The 24,567-nt window shown below is 40.6% G+C and overlaps 1 protein-coding gene across 9 annotated transcripts in view; it reads left to right on the plus strand.

Moving 5' to 3' along the window:
* The window catches only part of PSMA1 (proteasome 20S subunit alpha 1), a 289,029-nt gene that overhangs the window by 222,961 nt on the left and 41,501 nt on the right, over window positions 1-24,567 (plus strand). For 4 of the 9 annotated variants that reach the window (XM_081098869.1, XM_081098870.1, XM_081098871.1 and 1 more), the window contains one exon: window positions 18,788-18,914. The exons of the other annotated variants lie outside the window; for them this stretch is intronic. The gene's annotated coding sequence lies outside the window, so the exon portion shown is untranslated. The remainder of the gene's footprint in view (window positions 1-18,787; window positions 18,915-24,567) is intronic. 9 annotated transcript variants of the gene reach the window in all.

The raw sequence follows: 24,567 nt of genomic DNA on the forward strand, positions 1-24,567 counted from the left end.
TTCTTCTCTATCTAAATAATTTCTGCTTCACTCACTAACTGAGACAATCTTTTTCATTCTAGAGAGCATCATCCCTCCCAAAACCTCTGATGCACATTAAGTAAAAACTAAGACATTAGGAAAATTGATCAATTCATTGGGGACAACTAGACAGACTTCCCAGAACCACAGGGCCATGGTGGTCAAATTCTAGTCTAAGGCCTTCAAGAGACTTATTTAGCAGAACAACACCCCATCTGTTTTTCTATTGAAATGTTACATCACAGCGCAGCCAGCATGGCTCAGTGGTTGAGCATCAACCTATAAACCAGGAGGTCGTGGCTTGATTCCCAGTCAGGGCACATGCCTGGGTTGCAGGCTCAATCCCCAGTGTGAGGTGTGCAGGAGACAGTTGATCAATGATTCTCATCATTGATGTCTCTATCTCTCTCTCACTCTCCCTTCCTCTCTGAAATCAATAAAAAATATATTTTTAAAAGAAATGTTACATTGCATCCCAATATGTAAAACTTTTATAACAGCAGAGCTAGTCTGACGGAAGATGAGAAGGACCCAAAGCCCAGTTCCTCATCTTGTCTCTTACTAATACCTTCATTGCAGTATGATGAGTCCCTGGTATCTCCATGAAGCTCTAGGGCTCACGCCACTAATCTTGATTTGAACATCCTTATTCTGTTCAATTTTCTTGTTTTAAGAGCTGGCCAGGTGAAAGGGAAAGCAAAAATTTTTGGAATCAGACAGGCCAGATATCAAATGTTGAGGTCTTACTAGCTATGTGACCTGTGGGCCTCAATTTCCCCATTTGTAAAATGAAGATGAGGAAAGTGTTTTCATGCATTATGATGAGAATTAAAGTGAATTTGCAAACATCAAGTTCCTGGAACAGAGCAATTTCTCAATGAATACTAGCTCCCTTCCTTTCTTTCCTTCCCTTTAAGGTAAAAGATGACATCTAACACACCTTCAACAAACATTTAACATCTTTTTCTCACCACACCAATCGTGTGTGTGTGTGTGTGTGTGTGTGTGTGTGTGTGTGTGTAGGTGAGTGTGCCTCTATGCATGCATCCAAAAAAATACAGGTCACCTCTGGGTAGTTTGAGGAACTGGCAGCTAATGATTATTGTAGCTTGTGTAAACAGTCCTCAGGCATTAATCAAGTTAATGAAAGTACTATCAGATAAGGCTGTGACATAGAATGGATAGACAGGCTTCTTATGTTTAAAAATACTAATTAAAGAAAAGTCACATCTATTAGCTGGCTATAACAATAAAAAACCTGAATATTGTTGAAGACATAAATAATAGTTTCTGCTACCCACCAGTTTAGGCAAGAAGCCAGAGAACCCTCATGCTCTCAGTATAAGGCACTGAGTGTCACTTTCTATAAAGGTCAAACGAGGGGAAGGGAGCCACTCAGACCAGACATCAGATCCTCAGGCATGGGATTCATGGACAACATCACAAAGAGGACGGCTCAGGCCCAGTAACTGAGAGAATTTACTAGTCTCAGTCCTAATTCTAGAGTCAGAGAACAGGGCATAATGGATAATAGATGTTGAAGGCAGAACAATGGTCTCCAAAGACATCCACCTCCTAACCCTGGTTCCTATGAATATATTATGATATATGGCAAGGTTTACAAATGGAAATAAAGTTGTTAATCAGCTGACCTTAAAATAAGGAGATCATCCTGGACTATCAGGTGTGCCCAGTGCAATCACAGGGGTCCTTAAATGTGAAATAGGGAAGTGGAAGGGTCAGAAGGAAATGTCATGATGGAGGCAGAGGTTGGAGTGACTCCATGTGGGGACTCAACCTGCCATTTCTGGCTTTGAAGATGGAAGGGGCCATGAGCTGAGAAGTGCAGGTGGCTTCTAGAATCTGGAAAAGGGAAGGAAACAGACTGTCTGCTCCAGAGGCCCTAGAAAAGAACACAGCCCTGCTGACACATTGATTTTGCCCAGGGAGACCCATTTTGGTTTCCTCACCTCCAGAACTCTAAGATAATACATATGTGTTGCTTAAGCCACTAAGCTTGTGATGTGTTACAGCAGCATTAGAAAACTAATGTAAGGGGAGATGGGCAAAAACTGGGTCATCGGACAGGACAGTGATGGTAGTGGGGAGTGTGCATCAGTGAGTCCAGCTCTGGGAAACTATCACAGAAGATAGAGAGGCAAAGCCAAAAAGTGTTAAGGCTGACAGTAGCGTTAAGAGCCATCTCTCTGGCTTACTGATTCAATGCTTTGTTAAACTGGAGATGGCCACTCCTCCCCCTCCACACCTGCAAAAGAAGGGCAGCAGGAAATGGGGGCAGATTTTCCCAAAGTAAGTCTTTCGTGCTTTTCCTAGCCAGTCACCCTATAATCTTGGAAACTAACGGTCTCCAGAGCCCCCACCTTAGTCTCTGCTGCAGAATCCGCAGGCCTCCTGACACTCATGTGATCAGGATTACTTCTCTGACACAGACTCACGTGTGCCTGCGAGAACCTGTCTTCCTCGTAGATTCTCAGAAACGCGGTTTATTTTGCGTTCATCCCGAGAGCTAAAAAGACAAGGAAATGCCTTGCAGTGCGCAAGTAAATACCTCATGATGATCATGTTATTTAATGATAACAACAGACGTCATTTGAGTAAGCGTACTTCACAAAAACTTTATAGCCCTCATTTCTTTTAGCCATCATGACCTATAAGGTACAGTCTACCATTATCTGCGTCTTACTGGCAAAAGAACTAAAATCTGGCATGGTTAGGAGCCTGCTCTAAATCATAGACCTAGCAAGTGGTAGCCCAGCTCAATCTTACTTCAAAGCCCATGCCCTTAGGCACTATATCACCGCTGCCCACTGTCTTAGGCACTACATCACTTCTCCAGAACTAGCTGCAGATTGGGGCACTCAGTCTCCTGTAGCTCTCCCAACAGAGCAGAGATTATGACTGAAAATCACTTGCAATAATAAAATAACTAACATGGTTCGAAAATCTCACATTCTTTCAATCCTGACTCTCATGCTACATTGGCCCACTAAGTGATGTTCCCTCCTTAGGCTCTCATCCAAATATATCCATCTCTGCTGGTCTAACTTCCCATCCCCTCCCCCCTACTTCCTCTCAAACCCCATTTGCTATGACTGATGGAGGAGAAAAGAAGGGGAAAGGGAATAGAGTGGAGGAAGAGGAATGGGCTGGGCAGAAAGAGGGGTAAGAGCCCCAAGCCCTACATGAGAATGGGCAGCAATAGTGCCCAGCAGGTCTAGAAGCTGAAGGCTAGGGTCCAGAGCCCAGATTAGCTCCCAGCTCAAGCAGCATACCTCTTCTTCCCTATATGCCTTCAGACCATTCATGCTTGGGATTCTCAGATCCATCTTACCAGAGGTAAAGAGGTAAGCCATGGGAGGAGAAAACAGAAAGAGAAACTAAGAAAAGAGACAGAAAGAGTCAATAGAATGCTGCTCAGTTCAGTTCCATTTTCTCCCTGGCGAAGGTAGGTGTAAATCCAGGTGGCCAGGCATTCATTCAACAAATGTCACTGAGCACCACGTCTATGCCAAACCATGTTCTAGGCACAGGCAATTCAGAGGTAAACAAGAAAGATGTTCCCATCAATATGAATCTTTCGGGAGCAAGAATCTTGTTTAAAGGAATCCAGAAAGACTCTCCAAAGTAGAGTCAGCCAGACATGAGAGCTACCCTAAGGGTCTAAGCTTTGAAACAGACTGATACATTTGCTTAAATGCTAAAGTTCCTTAAGCCTGGGAACTCAGATCCTCCAAGCTTATGCTTAATCTTATAAGGACACAGGTCATCGTGCAAGGAAGATAAAGGTTTCATCTTAGATGCCAATTCTGATTGACTGATAGCGATTGCCTAGAGTCCTGTGTTGAGAAAGATTGTGAAACCCCATCTAGTCTCAAGCAGGAAAATGGGCTGTGATAGACTAGCAATATCTGCGACATATATTTACATTACTATCCCAGCCCTAATGTAGACTACCTTACATCTTTCACAGTTGTTTCTTACCTGTTCATTTCCACTGAGACAACAAGTTCCAGGGAAGGCAGCACCATTCAGTGGAAGGAGCACTGAACAGAGGAATTTTTCTTCCTCTTCTGGAACGTGGCATGGTGGGATGGAACGAGCACAGTTTGTCCAAAATCAGAGGCATGGCTTTGGAGCTGGGCACTCCACTCTCTCACAGGTTGTCTGATCCTCTGCATGTAACAGTTGATTTCTTGCATCTCATGGTAGTTATGTTTGATAAAATCTCTATAAATTAGCAAATACTGAGCTATTGCTTCTAGGGGAGATATAGGGCTAGGTTCTCTGGTTATAACATTTTCATCAACCTATCAATACATAACTTCATTTTATGTGTTGATTCAGTAACATTGACCTCACAGCCAACAGCACTAAACTCAGGCCTGAATGATGCTCATCTAACACATAGTTTCTCTATAAGACACATCAGCCTTCGTGTGCTTAGAAATAGTAGACAGCACTTCAACATTATTTTGGGGGGGCTTACACAGTGAAATCACCCACAAAATGCACAAAAAAATGTGGCACTAAATAGACTTCAAAAGGGAAACTTGTTTACAGATTAAGAGCTGAAGGAAGAAGGCAGAGGGGGCCTTGTTTATCTCAGCTGGGAACATGCATATTGGACAACTGAGTTTTTCCACTGCTCTGCATGTGTCTGTGAATGACCAGGAAAGTGTCAGGAGTATTGATTAGGGGTGACAAATTTTAGTGAGTAGGCAAATTTACAAATACAGAATTCATGAATAATGAAGATAAATTGTATTTACCCTCTGTGAGCCTCAGTTCTGGGAACTCCCAGACCCTACAGATTAAATGAGAGAAGGTATGTAAAATGCTCCCCATGATTCCAGTTACTTCTTTATACCAAATATTTGCATTGTCGTCTTTGCTACCTTATCTGTCATGCTCAGTCCTGAGAGATAAGAAAATACCAAGAAATTTCCAAGTTTCCAGCCAAAATGTACCATCTTTTTCCTCTACGCAAGCATGTCAAACTTGCGGCCAGCGGGCATGTGACCCGACGGCTGCAAGTTTGAAAATGCTTGCAAATACTCAAAATAACTGAAGGAGGACAGAAGGTGTTTTGAACCAATTCGAAAGGCTATCTCCTGGGGCACTAAAGTGCAGGGATCAGCACAGCTAGGCCCCCCTGGGATGGGACTGAAACAGGAAGATTAGAAGCAGTTCCCTCTCTCATGTGGCTGCGTCATCTGCCGCCCCTGCTTCTCTCTGAGCATCTGCTACACTTTTCTGCTTCTCTCAGCAGACAGATTTCTCTGCTTTCTCTGGCCTCCTTGTGCCCTCATAATTTCGGCCCCTACCTGATTCTGGCTTCCCTGGTGCTGACTGCAGCCTTGACTCTGCATGGCTGCTGCACACCTGTGGTCTGTGCCTGTCTAGTACCATTCTTCCATTTCTGGTAACAGAGGAGCTGACTGCACGCCTGGCTCAGGATTGGCCTGAGAATGTGATGCTTTCTTACTCATCTTCTATCACTTCTGTCATTACTCTGTATATCCTTTTGCTGCCTCGTGACTTCTGTTTGCTCAGAGCTCTTGTTTACCCATGGTCTGTGCTTACTCATGAAGTGTGAATATTGCCTTCTCTCCGTGTCTTGCAGCTTCTGCTCTCACTGATTATTCTTTTCCTTGTCTCTTCAATTCTGATTCCTGAAAGAAAAAAATCATTGACACAGTTAATTGCCATTTATTTGAGCAAAACTTTCATGCCAGGATACCCTGTAGGCTAATGTAAAACCTGTTGATCAGCTGGTCCTAGGTCAGTGCCTGCCATTGTCCAAGCTGTGGGCAGGGCTGGAGGGAATAGAAGGTGTGCATATGGTTTTAAATGTGGTCACCTATGTTTAATGATTTGTATCAAGCTGGTTATCTAGATGCCTATCTTTTTCTAATACCCCAAGTCCAATCTGTGAGGAAGTCCTATTAGTTCTACTCTCAAAATACTTTAGAATGTAATCACTTCTCACTATTCTCACTGCTACCACTCTGCTCCAAGCCACATTACCTCTGACTTGCATTACTGCAATAGCCGGCTAAGAAGTCACCTGCCTCTAGGCATAGTCTATTCCCAACATAGCAACCAGAGTGATTCTTTTAACACCTGAATTATGTCATGTCATTCCTTTGCTTCATGTACTGCAATGGCTCTCATCCCACCCAGAGCAAGAGCCAATGACCTAGCCCCCATTATGCTCTGACCATTTTCTTATGGCATCTTTACCATTTTCCTCCTTGCTTACTCAGCTCCTTGCTTTTCCTTAGATATTCCAGCCATGCTCCCACCACAGGGCCTTTGCTCTAGCTGCCCCATCTGACTGATAGATACTGGCTTGAATAACCCCTTTAGATTTTTACTCCCATCTCATCTTCTCCACAAAGGCTGCCTAACTAACCTATCAATACTACAACTGTAGTCTTAAATGCAGTACAGTCAATACTGTAGTTTTCAATACTATAGTTCCATGTATATCCACTCCCTCTTACCCTGTACTACTTTTTGTTCCTCCCCTGACCACTTTCTACATATAAATTATGCTTGTTATTTATTGCCTACCCCCCCTCCCTGCTAGAATGTAAGTTCCACAAAAATATAGATTTTTGTCTATTTTGTTCCTTGATGTATACTGAAGGTTTAGAACAGTGCCTGCTAAATTGAGTTGAATTCCTCAGTAGGGAGCTATAAACATGGCAGCTACAGTAAGGCTTTCCTATGCAATATAAAATAATATCTATTTCTGGGAAATTTATACTAAGTCCACATAGAAAAAAGAAGAAAAATCTCAAATTAATCATCTAAGCCCCCATTCAAGAAACTAGAAAAAGAGCAAAATCAACCCAAAGCAAATGGAGGGAAATAAACATGGGAGCAGAAATCAATGAATTTGAAAAGAATACTATGAACAATACTATATGTATAAATTTGACAACTTAAATGAAATGAATCAATTTCTTGAAAAACACAAACCCAATTTACCCAATATGAAACAAGTCATTTGAATAGCACTATAACTATTAAGGAAATTCATTGCATACCTATCAGAATGGTTAAAATAAAAACTAACACCAAAATGCTAGTGAGGATGAAGAGAAACCAGATCACTCATGCATTCTGGGTGGGACTGTAAAATGGTACAGCCAAGCTAAAGAACATTCCTGGGAATTTATCCCAGAGCAATGACGACTTATGTTCACACAAAAATCTATAGATGAATGCTTGTAACAGCTTTATTTGTAAAAGCCAAAAGCTGGAAACAACCCAGATATACTTCAATGGGTGAATGGTTAAACAAATTGGGTATATCCATTTAAGAGAATATTTAACAATAAAATTTAAAAGAAGAATAACATTATTGGTACGTGCACAATCTGGATCAATCTCCAGAGAATTATAAGTGAAAAAAGCCCAAAAAGTACATAGCATATGGTTAATTTATAGAACATTCTTAGAATGACAAATTATCGAAATGGAGAATGAATTGATGGCTGCCAGGGGTAACAGACTGGGTGGGAGGTGAGGAGAATGGGAGGGAGGTGGGTATGGTTATAAAAGGGCAACATGGGAATCCTTGTGGTGATGGAATGTTCTGTAACAAAATTGACATCCTGGTTGTGATACTGTATTATAGTTCTGCAAGATGTTCCAAGTGGGGGAAATTGGGTGTCTTATGGTTCTCCAAAGAAACAGAACCAATAGTATAATAGATATAAATAGATATAAATATAGACACTGATGTAGATATTTATATAGACATATAAGAAGCAACTTATTATAGGAACTAGAGGCCCAGTGCACGATGTGGGTGGTCCCTCAGCCCGGCTTGCGCCCTCTCGCAGTCTGGGAGATCTCAGCGGGCCTAAGCTGTCAGTCAGACATCCTTATTGCTGCCACTGAGGCAGGAGAGACTCCTGCCACAGCCGTTGCACTCGCCAGCTGTGAGTCCAGCTTCTAGCTGAGTGGCGCTTCCCCTGTGGGAACACACTGACCACCAGGGGGCAGCTCCTGTGTTGAGCAGGATCAGGCTGAAACAGGCTCTCTGACATCCCCCTAGGGGTTCCGGATTGTGAGAGGGTGCAGGCCAGGCTGAGGGATCCCACAGGTGCATGATTGCTGGGACAGGGAGGGATGGCAGGAGGTTGGCCAGCCGGGGAGGGACCACGGGAGGTCTCCAGGGCGTGTCTGGCCCATCTGGTTCAGTCCCGGTTGGCTAGACCCCAGCAGCAAGCTAACCTACTGGTCTGAGTGTTTGCCCCCTGGTGGTCAGTGCACATCACAGCAAGTGGTTGAGCAGCCTTAACATATCATTAGCATATTATGGTTTGATTGGTTGAACAGATGACCAGACGACTAGACACTTAGTATATTAGGCTTTTATTATATAGGATTGGTTCAACCAATTATGAAGACCGAAAGTCCCATAATCTGCCATCTGCAAGCCAGAGAACCATGAAACCATCCAGTGGTGTAATTCAGTCCAAGCCCTAAGGCCTGAGGAGCAGAGAGGTTAATAGTGTTAAGTCCAACTTCAAAAGCCTAAGAATCAGGGGTCAGTGGTACAAGTTTCAGTCTGAGTCCAAAGGTCTAAGAAGGAGGAGCACTGATGGCCAGGGCAGGAAAAGATGGATGTCCCAGCTCAAGCACAGAGAACAAATTCACACTTCCTCCACCTTTTTGTTCTATTTAGACCCTCAAGGGATTGGATGATGCTCACCTCACTCTCATTGGTGAGGATGATCTTCTTTACCAGCCTACTTATTCAAATGCTACTCTCTTCCAGAAACCCCTTTACAGGCACACCCAGAAACAATGTTTTACTAGCTACCAGGCATTCCTTAGCCCAGTCAAATTGACACATAAAATAAACTATCACATTGGGTAAGGGGTGCAAGGTATTTTCTGTATTAATTTTTACAACTACATACAAATTTACAGTTATGTGAAAATACAAAGTTTAAAATCTCTCACAATTTTAGGATACCCTGGAATATATGTAGTTATAGTTATTTGGGGAGAAGAAGAGAAGTACTTTATTAAATATAATTATTGATTGTAAAACTACATCTCAATTTCAAATCATAGAAATCAGTATCCTGCAAAGCAGACCAGGCAGCTATAATTATTAGAAATGAAAGCCATTGAAAGCAAAGGTCTGTACTGCCTGTGCCTTCAGAGGGTTTAAGGACATGGATTTGGTCCCAGCACAGGTCAATTAACTTGGCTTATTCATAGAGGAAAATAGTAAAGGTACACCACCCGCATGGCTCACACGGGTTAGGCATTACTCAAACACTATCCACAAGAGACACAAATATGTGAAAGCAAACAGGCAACACAAATACACCTCTGCTAAGCACCTCTTCTCACCCTGGACAATTCCTCATTTCCTCAAGTGGATGGCAGGAAACCTAAACCGATTTTAAAAGTTGTTAAAATCAGTAGCCAGAAACAAAGTATAAAAAGCAATTTGTTCAAAACCAAGACCCCAAACCCTTATTAAATATTTTAATATCAACCTAACAAGAATTATAAAGGAAAATCCTAAGCCTTAATGATACAGTAAAAGGAAGTCATGCTACATGAAGAGTCATTTCTGCTCACAACTGGAAAGACTAAACAAATGATACAGTAACACGTCCCATTCATAGATTCAATGCTATGCTAATCAACAGGGCATTAAGAGTTTTATAAATACAAAAAAATTGTACAATGCACTGGAAAGAAGTAGACAAATGACACTGTTCTGGGAGCAGAAAAGACATGTTGCAGGAGAACCAAGATGGCAGCGCAGACAAACACCTATACTTGCTGCCTCCCACAATGACATCAAAATTACAACTAAAACACAGAACAACCATCATCCAGAACCGCCAGAAAGCTGGCTGAACAGAAGTCCTACAACTAGAGAAGTAAAGAAGAGAGCACACTGAGACTGGTAGGAGGTGTGGAGGTGAGGACAGGCTGGTCCAGCACCCACGTGGGCTGCTTTTTTAATTGGGAGCGAGATCCTGTCTGCAGAGGCCACCCGGAGGAGCAAGGGGTCCCAGCCTCACACCAGAAGCCCAGCCCAAGGTTCCAGAGCTAGAAAAAGAAGTCCCTATGGGCACTAAGAAGCATGGGCTGCAAAAACCAGTGCGAATTGGGACTAAGTGACACAGAGGCTGCTGGAGACCCAGCTGCTCCTCTTAAAAGGCCAGCACACAAACTGAACTTTTAAGATCCTGCTTCCTCTGAGCTCCAGTGCTGGGCGAGGCTCTGGGGGACCCAGACACATATGAGGAGAAAATAGAATGTATGGCATCAGGGCAGGACCTCCCAGGCAGCTTTCTCCCACAGGGAGGTCCTCTCAGTGGTCATTGTTCCCATACTGAGACCTTCCCAACCACAGAGCTGACTGGCAGCCATTTCTGTTTGCTCTTCCCTGGTGATTCCCTGAGACCCCACCCCATCCAATTTACAACCCCACCTAAGCTGTGCACAGCGGCTTTTGCATATGAATGGCCTGTCCTTGTTCAGGCTAAAACCTGTCAAACAAGCTGGGCTGGGGAGCCCCAAACCTATCAATAAAAGGCCCAAGACCCAGCACCAGCACCTTGCTTCACAGCTGGGCCTCATCTGGGCCCTTCCAAACCCAATACAAACCCGATACAGATCTCTCTGTAGCTCCTTTTGGGTGGCCTCAGGCAGTAGCTGACTTTATACCTCCCTGGAGACCCAAGAGCCAGTGTACCCAGTGTTCAGTGTCAGACCATACCAGATTACAACTCTACACATCCATAAGCAACACACTCAAGGGGCAGACTCAGTGAGCACCAAAGCCCCACTGAAGCAAGTCCTGCTCCATAAGGATGTCTCCTGCACAGCAGCTCTCCCATTGTAGTTGCAGCTGGTCCCAACAGCCAATTGTCCGGGAGGTCAATTCCTCCTGGACAAACCAACAGCAATCAAGGCTTAACTACAACAAGACTGTTCAGACAGCCCACAAAGAGGTGCACCTAAAGTGTCCACCTCAGGTTATTGGGGAAGTTGAGCCACTGGGCCCTACAGGACACCTACTACACAAGACCACTTTATCAACTCAAGGAGACATTGCAGCTCCACCTAATACATAGAAACAAACACAGGAAAGCAGCCAAAATGCAGAGACAAAGAAACATGTCACATATGAAAGAAATGGAAGAAAGAAAACTACTGGATATAGAGATCAAAACCATGGTTATAAGGTTACTCAAGAATCTTCTAGAAACCTCCAAGGGACTTAGTGAGACTTTCAAGGATCTTAGTGAGAATGCCAAAAAAATGGAAAAGGACCAGTCAAAAATTAAGCATACACTGACTGAAATAAAGAATAATATACAGGGATTCAACAGTAGATTAGAGGATCCCAAGAATCAAATCAACTATTTGAAATATGCAGAAGCAAAAAACACCCAACCAGAAGAGCAAAAAGAAAAAAGAATTTTAAAAAATGAAGATAGTGTAAGGAGCCTCTGGGACAACTTCAAGCGTACCAGCATCTGAATTATGGGGGTGCCAGAAGAAGAGAGAGAGTTGCAAGACATTGAAAACCTATTTGAAGAAATAATGACAGAAAACTTCCCCTACCTGGTGAAAGAAATAGACTTACAAGTCCAGGAAGCACAGAGGACCCCAAACAAGAGGAACCCAAAGAGGACCACACCAAGACACATCATAATTAAAATGCCAAGGGCTAAAGACAAAGAGAGAATCTTAAAAGCAGCAAGAGAAAAGCAGTTAGTTACCTACAAGGCAGTGCCTATACAACTGTCAGCTGATTTCTCAACAGAAACTATGCAGGCCAGAAGGGAGTGGCAAGAAATATTCAAAGTGATGAATAATAAGGACCAACAACCAAGATTACTCTACCAGCAAAACTATCATTTAGAATTAAAGGGCAGATAAAGAGCTTCACAGACAAGAAAAAGCTAAAGGAGTTCATCACCACCAAACCAGTATTATATGAAATGCTGAAGGGTATTCTTTAAGAAGAGGAAGAAGAAAAAGAAAAAGATAAAAAATATGAACAACAAAATGGCAACAAATACACATCTTTCCACAATTGAATATAATAATCAAATGAATAAGAAATTTAATGAACAGAATAAACTGGCGAATAAAATAGAATCGGGGGTATGTAACTGGAACAGACTGACAATTCTCAGAGAGAAGGAGGTGTGGGGGGTGCGGGAAGAGACTAAACAAAGATCTTATATGTATGTATGCATTACCTATGGACACAGATAATAGGGTGACCAAGGCCTGGGGCGGGGCGGGAATTGGGTGGAGGGGAGTTATAGGAGAGAAAAAGAGGGACATCTGTAATAATCTCAATGATAAAGATTTTTTAAAAAGACAATGTTGTAGAACTTCCCTTTCCCAGATTTAAAAACATTGTGATGTCACATATAGCAGCAATGATCAAAACACTTAGGCAGTTCAACTCCTAACTGAAAGGGTTGTTCTGAGTCAGCCTGGTGAAGGAAAATGTGGGGGAAGGTCTGGGCTAAAGGCCACTCAGAGGCAATGAGTGTCTTGGGAAGGCTTTTCTGTTTGCAAGACAGAGACTTCCTTCAAGGTAGCTCAAGTAAGAGAAGACTTACCTAGAACAAGTGATTTCACCTCATCTAAGGGTGGAAGCAAGGAACAGCTGGACCTCACTGCGCTAAAACTATGAACCAATGTAACTCTTTCCTTATCTCAAACATTTCCTAGTAGTCTGAGCACTAGTGAGTGACACCTCAACCCACCTCCCATTCAGTCCCAGAAGCAGTGGCAACTCTGGAAGATGTTCATACTATCTCTTCACTTTTGTTCTCCCTATCTTAGAGGTAGTAACTGGTTTTACTACCAGTAGTAACTAGCTTCCCTTTTCTCTTTTCCAGCTTTCCAACAGCAGTATAACAAATCCCCTGAAAAAAATCCCTCCTATATAACATGTCTGTAGTGGTTTCTGTTTTCCTGATGGGACACTGATTGCTACATTGCCTGCTCCAACACTGACCTTTTTGTTTGTTTGTTTGCTTGCTTGTTTTGTTTTGTTTGAGCCTGAGTGCACACATCACAAGCTGTTTCTCTTATGGGCAGCTATCCACCTTTGGTCCAAAAGACCATGTCCAGGGCATGGCTATTTTGAGCAGATGGTCCATCATCCCAAACTTTCTGGTGCAGCTGAGAATAGGACAGAAATTGATGGAGCAGGTATGGGGGGTGAGTGGAGGGTATGGGGGTCAGGAGAGTTGACAATTGAGGAAGGACTACAAAGAGATGTGAGCAGAGTTACCCAAACACACAAAGAGCAAAGTCTGATATCAGAAATCCAGAAAGAAATCAATGACCTGTAGTCAGTGTGGTAACCAACTGGGTCGAAAGCCAAAGGCAGATACAGTTGCAGTCACAGGGAGTAGTAGATTCCAGGACTGAGACAGATGGGGACAAGAGAAGTGCACATTTCAGAAATGTCAGAGGCAACTATGCAGACACGTGCTCACACAGAGTGCTGGGTAGTGTTTAGTCACATAAAAAGGGACTTGGGAAAAAAAAGGGGGGGGGGGACCTGGGAGAAACTGTGGTTTACCCAAATTTGCCCTTACTGTGACTTATTCCCCAACCTGCCCCTTCTTTTTCTTTTCTTAATAATTGTATTTTATTATGTGAATATTTTTGTTTTCTTTATTTTATTTGAATAGTTTCTCCCTTTGTAACACATGATATGTGTTAATTGTAATTTAATATGTATTAGAATTTATAGATAAATGAAAAGAAAAATATAAAGTTCATCTATTATCCAGCCATCCAAGGTTAACCTTCTAGATCTTTTTTATATCTCTGTATTCATATGCATATTTCTATGGTCATATGTATATATTTTAAAACCAAAATTACTTAACTTTTTAAGGGGGGAAAGTCTTATAATACTACTTTTAAAAAGTAGACTAATTATGCAAATCAGAAATTTCAGAAATAGCCGAAACCAGCTTGGCTCAGTGGATAGAACATCGGCCTGTGGACTGGGGGGTCCCGGGTTCGATTCCGGTCAAGGGCACGTACCTGGGTTGTGGGCACATCCCCAGTGGGGGATGTGCAGGAGGCAGCTGATCAATGTTTCTCTTTCATCAATGTTTCCGACTCTCTATCTCTCTCCCTTCCTCTCTGTAAAAAAACAATAAAATATATATTTAAAAAAAAGAAATTTCAGAAATAAATTCAAATCTATACAATAAATTAATATATAAAAATTTGGTGAAATAAGCAATGAATAAATAAGTCCCTACTAAACAATTTAGGAGAAACTGGATATCATTTAAAAGAATGTAAATATATTACCACACTTTATACTACATGCCAAAATAGATTCAGAAGCTCAATAATTAAAGTGAAATCTATTTTAATTTGAAGATAAAATTTCAAAAATTTATCATAAAATATAGAAGACAATACAATAACAAACTTACTAACAGAAAGCAAGATATAACTTTTGGAATATTGAAGCATTTAAAGAAATCATTAATAGCAGGGTCAATGGGTTTTATGCTGTAAAACACAAATTCAACTATTTAATTAAAAAGTGAATTCATTATAAAGAGCAATGGAATGAGAAACCACTGAAAATAAATGTCAAATAAGTTTATTGCCTATCGTATGTAAGGGACTGATAAAAATATAAAAGATCAGTACCCTTCTATGGAGAGATAAATAGCCAAAATATAAATAATAAAAAATACAAAGATTAAAGAAACACTTTGAAAAGTTCTCTGTCGCACTAATAATTAAGGAAACTGAATTTAAACAATGATGAGGTAACAATTCACTCTACCATCAAAAGTAAAAGTGAGAAAAAGCCAATGTAAGCATAATAATGGGTAAATAGGTATTTAAACATTGGTTATAGTACTAAAAATTTGGAAAACCTTTTTAAAAAGCAGCATGAGACTATATCTGTTAATCCCACTTTGGGGCAAAAAAAAAGAGAAAAATTTTAAACTATTTTTTATATATGCACTACTTATTATTGACTAGATAAGTCAAATGCCCCAAATAGAGGGAATAAGTTATTATTAAAAAACATTGATATATTAATATGGTAAAATATTGAATTGATAATAATAAACTTATGAACAATGCATATTAATGGAAAAGAAAAAATAGAAATTAAAATAGTATCAAAACTTCTTGATATGACTATGTAAATATTATGTCTATACAACAATAAGTATTTTAAAAGCAAGCAAGCAGAATTTTGTAAACTGCATATCTTATAATAAAGGCATTATTTGTGCTTTTTGTTTATCTGTTTTAAAATATTTTGCTTGTTTCAACTCTAAGTTTGGCTAAATACATATAAAATCATAGTATATGCAGTTTTCAATAAAATTTTCCAGATAATCAACTGTGAAATTTGGCAGGTGACATATCTTACAATTCTCTATCCTCCTCTAGTCCATCCCCATTCCAGAACTCTTAGGAATAGCTGAAATTTAGAACAGAAATCCCTACCATTTAGTTTGTAGTGTATTTTGTGGTATGCTGCCCACCTAGATCTCTCCTTCAGGACTGAGGCACTCATTCTCCCACTGGCTATGGAAGTTGGCTGACAGCTCTTAGATGAGTGTCTCTCCAAGAATTGCCTTCTCTCAATTAAAGAAAGTGCCTTGCCCAAGATCATGCCCCTCTCCTTGGGGACAGCCACTTCTAACTGGCCAATAATAGGGGATAAAGGACCCAGACTCCCTGGCCTCAAAGAAGGGCACCTCTGAAGGGTCATCTGAGCCCAGAACTCTCTTTGGAAGCCTTTGTTACAACTGCATCAGCTTATTCCTCCCTCTGTCCAACCTGCCACCAAGTGAGACCAACACTGAGCCCCCAATACCCCGCCATTCTTCCAGGAGACCAACCAGCCATTTGATAGCAAGTTACATTGGATGGGGTGGTGGTTAATTTTGACTGCAATAAATACATATCTTAGATGCGGAGTTTGCCTTTCCTGCCCTCAGGGCCTCAACCAGCACCACTATCTGAGGGCATATAGAGTGTTTGGTCCACCAACATGGAGTCCTGTGTGATATTTTTATTGAACCCAGGAATCCATTTCATAACAAAGTAGCTGTAACAGTGGCACATGAGCATGGGATCCACTCTTTGTATTTCATACCACACTCACAGAAACTGCCAGCTCAACAGGTGATGAAGTTCAGTTGCATCTTTTGAAGGTGCAATTGAGCTTCCACTTTGGAGGTGGTACTGTGCAATAACATCTTCCAAGTTGCAGGATACACCAGAAGTTAACAATTATTATATGAACCTGTGTTCTCAAAAGGTATAATACATGATTCTGGAATCCAACGGAAGGAAGGAAGTAGGAGTGACCCTGAGCTCTGCTTACCATCACTCACAGTGACCCACTTGTGGTATTTATGCTTCTTGTCCCAGTAACTCTGGATTCTGTGGGTTTAGAAGTGCTGGTAATTGGGTAGTTCTTTGCCCAATTTTGACAGTAAATGGAGCAGCCACAGCCTGAGAAGGGCATGGTATCAGAGGCCCACCAGATAAGCCATCTAGACAACAGAGCCATGGGTGAGGGAAACAAAAATAGGTTTAAAAACAGTGAGACAATGAGTATTAGTTGCAACCCTCAAACTAGGAGCAGTACCAGGGACTGTCATTTGTCTCACTGTTTCCCCAGGAAAAGAGACCAACCAGGATCTGAGAGGAGCTGTTCCTAGTACTTACTATGAAAAGTGGCTGGATCCAGTACAGAGGGTAGGCTGTAATAGGTGCCATGGTGTTCCACTCAGATTCTCCATTCTGGATTGAGGCAATCATTCCCCCCGCTGCTAGAAATAATGGCAGCTGATAGCTCTCAGGCAAGTCCCTCTTCTGATACTGTCCTCAGCTGAAGAAAGTCGCCTTGCCAGAGCTGATAGGCAGCCTACATCTAATGACTAGTCCTTGCCCAGGTATAAAGGCCCAGCCCTCTTTGCTCTCAGTCCTCTTTCCAATATCCTCACAGTATTGGCCGAGAGACCTTTGCTATGTCGACATTGCAGTTCAATTCCTCTTTCTATTTGATCCTACTTCCTTCACTCCTGTTCTGGTATCAAATCCCTGGGCACTCCCCAGTAAACTTCCTGCATGCAAATATCCATCTCAGTGTTGGTTTCTGTGGGACTATGACAGTTACATTAGGTTGTATTTTGTGGGTGTGTTTTTTTTCCCCAAACAGAATATACTGTCTAGCACACAAGGCTTTGAAGAGGCTAAGAATCCCTGGGTCATCTATGTCTGGAAAACTCATTGACCTCACCAGTAGCATTGACACTATTTCTTCACCTTTGGAGACTTTGTTTTTTTGGGACACCACTGCATGTGCTGATACCGGAAGCAACCAGGAGGCCCTTCAGTTTTGCCTTTCTGTCTGATGATCATTTCCTTTCTTCTTCAGCTCTCTAGCTGTCAGGCCCTGAGCTTTTCTATCCCATCCTTCCAGAAAGCCACTGGTCCCTCCAGCTGTCACTTGCCTTCCTCCACCCAGAGTCAAATAAGTTCCAGATGCTGAGAGAGTTGTGGGAATCTCTTCAGCGTCACCGTCACCGGGAGGAAGGGAACTTAAATTCCTCTGGCTAGCAGTCACCATCTTGTTTCTCTGTTTCTTTCCTTTGCCCCCATTGCTTTTCTTTCACGATCAGAGAGTGAAGTCACTTCCTGACTCCACTGGATCTTCAAGTTCCTCTGTCCGCTAGGATTTCAACACCTTTTTATATACTAAATCTCTGTATTACACTTTTAATTTTATTATTGTTGTTGTTGTTGTTGTATTACACTAAAATTTCTGGATGACAAAGCTATAAATGGGAATTAAAATCCTTTCCTTCCTCCTTTCCTGACTGTCTGCCTGCCTCTCTTTCTTCCTTCCTTCCTTCTTTTCTTCAGTAAATTTCTTGTGTACCAACTCTGAGTCATCTCTTAAATGAAGCTAAGCTATACCTACCGTTATTTAAGGTTATTAAATGTGATATTAGGGACACAACCATTCCTTTTTGAAATCTCCCTAGGGGCCAAAGTTGGCAGCAGATTGCTGGTCTGGCTGAGTCTTGCAGCACATCCCACTGGAACAACAACCCAGAGCTCATGCCCTTGGATGGAGAGCATATTAACAGCATTCTCTTTGTGTAAAAAGGCCTCCAAGTTTTGTAAAGGCCCACTATATTTAGTGTAGTAAAGTGAAATGTCCCTAACCAGTAGATTTCTATCGACCAGCCAGTCTTCAAAAGCCAGCTGGACAGGGCGGCTGGAAACCACAACCCATCCCCCTCCCCAGTGCCCTTTAAGACATCAGACCCTCTTGTGCATTTCTAAATCAAGACCCACATAAAATTGGACCTTCTCCATCCTTACATTGTTATTGACCTTAGTCCTGAAGCCTGAACACACATCTCAACCTTTCTATAACCTCCAGGTAGCCTCGCTGCTCCCTCAGGGCATAGCTTGGGGTCAGCAGAGGAAATTACTACTCCTCTTCAGCACATATTCTCAAAGTGTAGTAATTTCACATGGAGAATTATGTAGACAAGGACGACAAACACTGAGGCTTTAATATGATTACTCTTTGAGTTGTAGAAGCCTTTCTTGGTTTTTGCTCATCTTTTGTATCTGACCATAGGCACCATTTCTCTGACTTTGACTTCAAACTCTTGTTTTGCTCCTGAATCAGGATTCAGGCTTGCTCATATTGGGACAAATCAAAGAAGGCTGAAAGAAGGAAGATAAATCATACCCCAGAACCCTGGAAAACTCGGAAATTAGAGGCACCAGACGCCCCCTGAAGAAGGGAGTAAGAGGTATGGATGGAAAGAAAAGATTGTTTGAAAGTCCTTTTAATGACTAGCTAGATCCCCAGATCTTCTTCCCAATGTAGCACAGCCATGTGACTACCCTTCCACCACCCTAGACAAGGCCAGGAAGTTTCTTCTCTTGAGAAGCTGGATCAAAGAATCTGGGCATGGTGCACCAGGCAGAGCTGAAGATAGGGGGGCAGGGAGGTTTATATGGAAGTCTCTATGAGGAATGATGAATTACCCTCACCCCCAGCTTCCAGCCCCTTTCCTTTAAAAAACTCCCAGAAGGCTAGAAGTCAGGTTTATAAACGCCCCCACAAAAGAATTTATCTGATTGACTGACCAGCTTAAGAGAAAAGATTTTCAAATAATGACATTTGGAGGTCCCTATCCCCAAAAGAAATATGGCATTACTGTGAAGCACAACAGTCAATAAGCTTTGCCCATTTACAGGGGGTTCAAGTGCCTCACTCTTTTTAAAAAAATTTTTTTATTGATTTCAGAGGAGGGAGAGAGAAACATCAATGATGAGAGAGAAACATTGATTGGCTGCCTCCTGCACACCCCACACTGGGGATTGAGCCCACAACCTGGGCATGTGCCCTGACAGGGAATTGAACCATGACTTCCTGGTTGATAGGTCGATGCTCAACCACTGAGCCACACCGGCCAGGCAAACGCCTCACTCTTGAATATGAATAGACAGCTATTTATGAAAAGTCATGAATGTGAAGTACAAACAAAAAGAGTTCACAGGGAGATAAAAATGTAGGAAATAGAAAATAAACTTCAAACACTATAATTAATATCCTAGAGAAGTAAGAGAAAAGATTGCATCCATGAAACAAGAACAGTATGCCATTTAAAAACAAAGCATAACAAAAATGACAGGAGAAAGTGGGCAATCAGAGAACCAGAAAGAACTTTAAAATTTAAAAATATAATAGAAGAAATGTAAAAATTCAACAGAAGAGTTCAAAGGCAAAGAACGTATCACAGAAGGAAAAAAAAAAAAAGAAAGATAAGAAAATAAGATCAGTTTGAGTGATCCATTGACTGAATCACGAGTTCTATAAAGAGCAGAAAAAAAAATGGAGGGGAGGGGATTACTAAAATAAGAATGTATGTGATAATTTCTCAAAACTGAAGGAAATGTGTGTTCATATTGAAATGTTTCCAGCTGAGGTTCATCCTGCACACTGGATGAAAAAAGACCCTATTCTAAGGTGCATCATCATGAAATCTCAGAACATTAGAAAGAAAAGAGGACCTCAAAACCTTCCCGGGAGGAAAAAGCAAACAAACCAACCTGGGGTCCCAGAGGAGGTATTAGTGTCAAACTTCTCAGTAGCAGCATGGAAAGCTGGACGAAAAGAAGCAACGCCTTTACATTTCTGAGGGAAACTTATTTCTAACCTAGAACTCTATACCCTGCCATCCAATTGCTGCTAAAAATAAAGACATTTCATTCATGCTCGGTCTCAAACCTCTTTACCTTTCCTGAGCTTTTTCTCAGGATAGTATGGCAGGATAACCTCCATTATACCAAATGAGTAAATAAATCAAGAGGAAAATATGAGGTTTAGGAAACAGAAGATCCAACAAAAAGAGACGCAGAAGAAATGCTCAAAATAATTTAAAAAAGGGAAGTGTCAGGATGACAGCTCGACCATGGGCCTAGCAAGCAGTCGGTGCAGACGGGAGCTGGACAATGAAAGGCTCAGGGTGGCGTCAGAAGAGATGTCTATGAGAAAACAAACAAAACGGATAGAGAGATTTATAATTCTGTCAGAGGACTTGGCTGAAATTAGTGATTGCAGTATGGAAACTGAGGTTTAAAAGAGACAATTATTAACCTAGGGGAAAACAAAATGATTATATACGATGCAAAGGGAACAGGAAGCAGCTCATCTAGGAACAATATTTCCATAGGCACAGCAATGCAAACACTGAAAACAGGTTTAACCAAAATTGTGATATCTTAAAAATGGAAGGATGGATATAGGTGAAGGGTATGTAGAGTGTGGTATAAAAAAATGAAATCTTTTCCCCATATGAGGAAATCAAGAGGTAATATGTAAACTGAAAGTCAAGGGGAAAAAACAAACAAACAAACAAAAAAAAAACAAGTATAAGCCCCAGAATAAACAGCTAAAAGATATGAATCTATTTGGCTTTGTAGAGAAGAAATCAGAGGTGGGAGGAGTGGGCAAAGGGACTGCCATTTTGTTTTGTTGTTCATGTTAAAAGCTTTCTATTTGACTTTTTATACAAAGAGCTTGTGTATTTTTCATTTTGAAAACAGACTAAAGTAAAAAAAAAGCGAGTTAGAGAGGAAATGAGGGAGAAAGGAAAATTAGGGTAGACAAAAATGAAGTCAGAAGCAATATTAGAGGCAGTACACATCATTGCTAAAGATAGGCTGACAATTTGGTTCTGAGCTTTTTAGCAGCCAGCACAAAGTGGAAAATGTAATCATTTATATAGTTTCACAATGTCCAAGAGATAAAAACAAACCACTTATTCAGGAGAAATATATCTATTCCTGGTATTGAGATCTGAGAGACATTTTTCCCATCCGTCCTCCTAAAGAGGACACCATGTGACATAGTCAACCAAATCCTCATCAACTTGCCTACAGTAAATGCAATAATAAGTTTCATAGAGCTGTTTCTTATCATGTCTCTCAATGTAGATTGATGGCAAAATGCCAATGCAAAGTCCAATAAAAACAATTCTGTGAGGAGAGAGAAATCTGTTCACTTAAGAGAGGCAATATACCATAGTGGCTATGGTATGGGCCAGAGCTCCAAATCTGTCTCTTAAAGTTACTTAATGACTCTGCACTCAGTTTTCTCATCCATAAAATGGGCCAAATATTATCATCTCATTGGATTTTGTAAGGATTAAATGAGTTTATGCATGTGAAGTACTTATAAGAAGACTTGGCAAATATAAGCATTCAAAAAAAAAGATAGCTTGCCTGACCGGTGTGGCTCAGTAGTTGAGCATCAACCTATGAACCAGGAGGTCATGGTTCAATTACCTGTCAGGACACATGCCCAGATTGTGAGCTCAATGCCCAGTGTGGGGTGTGCAGGAGGCAGCTAATCAATGATTCTCTCTCATCATTGATGTTTTTATCTCTCTCTCCCTCTCATTTCCTCTCTGAAATCAATAAAAAATATTTTAAAAAAATGTATAGTAGAAAAACACAATAAAATAAATAAATATCGCTATTATTCAGAGAAATGCCTTTTTTAAATGGATCTTAAATGTTAAGACTACAATAAGCAAAACAGTGTGGTAAGTGGTGTAGGGATAGATATATAGATCAATGGAATAAATAGTAGATCGAAATAAATTTACTTAAGTACAGCTGGCTGATTTTTAACAAAGGTGCAAAAACAATTCAATGGAAGACAGATAATCTTTTCAACACATGGTGCTAGAGCAACTGGATGTCTATAGGCAAAGAAATGAACTTCAACCTAAATCCCACACCTTCTATTAACTCAAAATGCTTCATAGATTTAAATGTAAAATATTAAATGATAAAATTTTTTAATGAAAACAAAGGAGGAAATCTTTGAAACCTAGGGCTAGGTGAAGAGTTCTTAGATGTCACACTCAAAGCATAATCCATTCAAGAAAGACTCACAAATGGGACTTCATTAAACTTAAAAACTTTTGCTCTGCAAAAGATCCTCCAAGAGGATGAAAAGATAAAACACAGACTGGAAGAAAGTGCTTGCAAACCAAAGAGTACTTCAGGAAGTACTGCAAATCAAACATCTGCAGAGGACTATTTAAAAAATCACTTAAAAATTAACAGTAAGTAACATATAATCCAATTAGAAAATGGGAAAAAGACATTAAGATACATTTCCATAAAGATGATATACAGATGGCAAATAAATATATATACAACATAAGCTAAAATAAACACAGTGACAAAGCCAAATGCCGGCAGAGGAATTGGCTCTATAATACTATATTGCTAATGGTAACGTAAAATGGTACAGCTACTCTGCAAAATAGGCAATTTTTAAAAAAATTAAATATACTCTAACCACATGACCAGCAATCACACTCCTGGGTATTTATCCAGAGAAATAGAAATTTATGTCTACATTTACAAGAATGTTTACTGTAGCTTTATTTGTAATTGCCTAAAATTGGAAACAACCCAAATATCCTTCAATGGGTGAATAGTTAAGCTATGGTATGTCATCTCATGGGATACTACTCAGCAATAAAAAGAAAGAAACTACTTGGATACATCTCAAAAAGATTACATATAGTGCGCTAAGTGGGGAAAAAAAGACAATCTCAGAAGATTGACTACTATATAATTCCATTTATATACTATTCTCAAAATGATAAAATTATAGAGACGGAGGACAGATTAGTGGTTCTAGGGATTTGGGTTAGGGGAGAAAAGGAGCATAAGTGGACACGAGAGATTTTTGTGGAAATAAAGCAGTCAAAATCTTAATTGTGATTGTGGTTACATGAATCTCTACATGTGGTAAAATTGTATAGAACTACACAAACATATACATGCACACGTGGTGAAATCTGAATCTGAATAAAGTCTGTTGATTGTATCAAGATGTTACCACTGTGGGAAACAGGGTGAAAGATACATCAGACCTCCCTGTTCTATTTACAACTTCCTGTGCATCTATAATTATTTCATAATAAAGTTTAAAAAAAATAGATGCTATGAAATACGCTAAACCCTATAATAAAATCTTATTTGGCGATTAAAGTTACCTTTATTAGCAAACTCAATTCTTTCTTTCTTTTTTATTTTTATTTTTTTAATTAAATCTTTATTGTTCAGATTATTACATTTGTTCCTCTTTTTTTCCCCAAAAACTCCCCTCCTCCCAGTTCCCGCCCCACCCTCCGCCCTCACTCCCCACCCACTGTCCTCATCCATAGGTACACGATTTTTGTCCAGTCTCCTCCCGCATCTCCCACACCCCTTTCCCCCCCAAGAATAGTCAGTCCATTCCCTTTCTATGTCCCTGATTCTATTATAATCAACAGTTCATTCTGTTCATCAGATTATTTATTCACTTGATTCTTAGATTCACTTGTTGATAGATGCATATTTGTTGTTCATAATTTGTATCTTTACCTTTTTCTTCCTCTTCCTCTTCTTAAAGGATACCTTTCAGCATTTCATATAATCCTGGTTTGGTGGTGATGAACTCCTTTAGCTTTTCCTTATCTGTGAAGCTCTTTATCTGACCTTCAATTCTGAATGATAGCTTTGCTGGATAAAGTAATCTTGGTTGTAGGTTCTTGGCATTCATCACTTTGAATATTTCTTGCCACTCCCTTCTGGCCTGCAAAGTTTCTGTTGAGAAATCAGCTGACAGTCGTATGGGTATTCCCTTGTAGGTAACTGAGTTTCTTTCTATTGCTGTTTTTAAGATTCTCTCTTTATCTTTTGCTCTTGGCATTTTAATTATGATGTGTCTTGGTGTGGTCCTCTTTGGATTCCTTTTGTTTGGGGTTCTCCGCGCTTCTTGGACCTGTAAGTCCATTTCTTTCACCAGGTGGGGGAAGTTTTCTGTCATTATTTCTTCAAATAGGTTTTCAATATCTTGCTCTCTCTCATCTTCTGGCACCCCTATAATTC

Source organism: Myotis nattereri (assembly GCF_964212035.1).
Source record: "Myotis nattereri genome assembly, chromosome: 9".
Lineage (NCBI taxonomy): Eukaryota > Metazoa > Chordata > Mammalia > Chiroptera > Vespertilionidae > Myotis > Myotis nattereri.